The 3,602-nt window shown below is 36.2% G+C and overlaps 1 long non-coding RNA gene across 1 annotated transcript in view; it reads right to left on the bottom strand.

Moving 5' to 3' along the window:
* LOC127879462 (uncharacterized) overlaps positions 1–3,602 on the bottom strand; it is a 135,091-nt gene that overhangs the window by 107,739 nt on the left and 23,750 nt on the right. The window lies entirely within an intron of this gene.

Raw genomic sequence — 3,602 nt, forward strand, 5'->3', positions numbered from 1 at the left:
ACAGAATTATGTGCCCTTTTTATACGTAGAAAATTTAAAATTTTGGTTAAGTTTTGTGTTTAGGTCCATTTTATTCCTTAAGTATATAAGCTATTGCTTTCATACTTGCAATACTTACTAACTATCATAAGGGGACTGTGCAGGCAAAGTTATGTAACTCTGACTGGCATTTTGACAGAATTATGTGCCCTTTTTATACTTAGAAAATTGAAAATTTGTTAAAGTTTTGTGTTTAGATCCACTTTTTTCCTAAAGTATCAAAGCTATTGCTTTCATACTTGCAACACTTACTAACTATCGTAAGGGGACTATGCAGGCAAAGTTATGTAACTCTGACTGGCATTTTGACGGAATTATGGGCCCTTTATACTTGAAAATTTGGCAAGGGTTTGTGTTTTGGTCCGCTTTACCCCTAAAGTATCATAGATATTGCTTTCATACTTGGAACACTCGCAAACTATCATAAGGGGACAGTAAAGGACAAGTTGCATAACTCTGGTTGTCATTTTTACGGAATTATGGCCCTTTTTTGACTTAGTAACTTTAAATATATGGTTAAATTTTGTGTTTAGATCCACTTTACTTCTAAAGTATCAAGGCTATTGCTTTCAAACTTCAAATACTTTCATGCTATCATGAGGGTACTGTACCTGGCAAGTTGAATTTTACCTTGACCTTTGAATGACCTTGACTCTCAAGGTCAAATTATTAAATTTTGTTAAAATTGCCATAACTTCTTCATTTATGATTAGATTTGATTGATACTTTGACAAAACAACTCTTACCTGACATACCACAACAGACTCCACCCAAACCATCCCCCCGAATCCCCCCCCCCCCCCCCCCCCCCCTCATTCTCCCCCAATTTTTTTATTTTTTTTAAAAATCATCTAATAAATGACCACCACACTCTCACACTATACCACCCCCCACCCCAAAAAAATAATTTTTATGCCCCCCAGTAGGGTCGCATATAGCGGTTGAACTGTTCGTCAGTATGTCAGTCAGTCTGTCCGTCCGTCTGAAAAAAACTTTCACATTGGCCATAACTTTTTCACAATTGAAGATAGCAACTTGATATTTGGTATGCATGTGTATATCATGGAGCTGCACATTTTGAGTGGTGAAAGGTCAAGGTCATCCTTCAAGGTCAAATGTAAAATTTATGGCGTCTGTCCTTCCGAAAACTTAATCATTGGTCATAACTTTTTCAATATTGAAAATAGCAACTTGATATTTGGCATGCATGTGTATCTCATGGAGCTGAACATTGTGAGTGGTGAAAGGTGAAGGTCAAGGTCATACTTCAAGGTCAAATTTCAATTATATGGCGTCCGTCCGTCCGAAAACTTTAACATTGGCCATTACTTTTTTAAAATTGAAGATAGCAACTTGATATTTGGCATGCATGTGTATCTCATGAAGCTGCACATTTTGAGTGGTAGAAGTTCAAGGTCAAGGTCATCCTTCAAGGTAAAAAAATAATAATTTCAAAGCGGCATTCTCATGAAGCTGCACATTTTGAGTGGTGGAAGGTCAAGGTCATCCTTCAAGGTCAAGGTCATCCTTCAAGGTCAAAGGTAAAAAAATAATTAAAGTGGCGTTATCATGAAGCTGCACATTTTTGAGTGGTGAAAGTTCAAGGTCATCCTTCAAGGTCAAGGTCATCCTTCAAGGTCAAAGGTACAAAAAATAATATTTCAAAGCGGCGTTCTCATAAAGCTGCACCTTTTGAGTGGTGGAAGTTCAAGGTCAAGGTCATCCTTCAAGGTCAAAGGTAAAAAAAAAATTCAAAGCTGCGCAATAGGGGGCTTTGTGTTATTGACGAACACATCTCTTGTTTTTTTTTCAAACATGGTTAAAAAACACAAATATTTATTTTTATTATTTAATTTTTGAAATACCGTCCAACCTAAAACAAATTTCGTTTGTAAAACAATTATGTTATTGGCAAAAGGGAGTGACTAGAAATATTGGGATTCCATTACTTTTAATTTTAGAAAATTAACACCTACAAGGCAAACTTGAAATAATTATGTCCCTTGAAAACAAAGGGAGATAATTATTTTACTGCTTTATGTGAGGTAAGGGACTTTTATTGCTTGGCAATAGACTTGTTCTTCATAAAAAAAAATCTTTTTGAAAAATTCTTTTTGATAGCCTTTTACATTTTCATTCAGACAACTAATCTTCTAACATTTACTTCAGCAGAAACTTCCCTGTATCTTGCAAATAGACTTTCAACACCATCTGCGCTCTCATTGCAATTTACAGTGTTTGCCTGTAAATAGGAAAAACTTGCAAAAAAATATTTCATTTATTTAATGATGCGTAATGAGTATATTATGTAAAGCAATTTGCATGGTAACATAATTATGAAGAGTGTATTATAGTTTTTATGCTCCTCCCAAAAAATTTTGGGAGAGCATATAGTCGCCGCTTCGTCTGTCCGTCCGTGCACAATTTTTGTCTGGGCTGTTTCTCTGCAGCTGATGACGGAATTCAATGAAACTTTATGGGAAGCTTCACTACCAAGAGGAGATGTGCATATTATCAGCCGGTTCTGGTTGGATGATTTTTCACAGAATTATGGCCATTTGAAATTTTCCATTTACTGTACATATAGTGCAATTCTTGTCCGGGCTATTTTTCAGCAACTAACGACCGGAATTCAATGAAACTTTATGGGTAGCATCACTACTAAGAGGAGATGTGCATATTATCAGCGGGTTCTGGTCGGATGATTTTTCACAGAGTTATGGCCCTTTAAAATTTTCCATTAACCTTACATATAGTGCAATTCTTGTCTGGGCTATTTCTCAGCAACTAATGACCGGAATTCAATGAAACTTTAAGGGAAGCTTCACTACCAAGAGGAAATGTGCTTACTATCAGCGGGGTCTGGTTGGATGATTTTTCACAGAGTTATGGCCCTTTGAAATTTTATATATAAAAATCTTTCCCCCCCCACCCCAAACTACTGTGCCCTCAACGGTTTCTTGTTTGTTATTGATATTGCAACTTAAACAAAGCTTTATGATGGATTGTAAAGTCTATGAACATGTTTACTGAGAGGCCTATTTCAAAAATACAAAAGAATAAATACAGCTTGAGCAGTGTGGAACAAAAAACATTATGAACCTGACAATACTGGCATCTAAGTGTCTAATTTGACACCACTTGACCAAATTTCAAAACATTTCTTGGGCACATGTTTTTTTAAATATCAGGAAGATAGGGCAACAAATGTGTCCTCAAAATTGTAATACAGGATTTTGTATGTCTCACAGAGCTGCACATTTTAAGTGGTGAAAGGTTAAGGTCATCCTTCAAGGTCAAAGGTAAAAAAAAAAAAATCAAAGCGGCGCATTAGGGGGCATTGTGTTTCTGACAAACACATCTCTTGTTTATTTTGTTCTAATGTTTGACCCCACATGACCCAGTTTCAAACGTTGCTGAGATATGGAGACACATGTTTTGACACAGTTCATGAAGATAGAGAAAGACTAACCACAAGTGTTCAAAAGCCAAATGTTGACACAAGAGGGACAAAGGGTGTTCACAAAAGCTCACTAGCTTAGCTGAAAACAGGCAAGAATGAG

This window comes from Dreissena polymorpha, chromosome 1 (genome assembly GCF_020536995.1).
Source record: "Dreissena polymorpha isolate Duluth1 chromosome 1, UMN_Dpol_1.0, whole genome shotgun sequence".
Lineage (NCBI taxonomy): Eukaryota > Metazoa > Mollusca > Bivalvia > Myida > Dreissenidae > Dreissena > Dreissena polymorpha.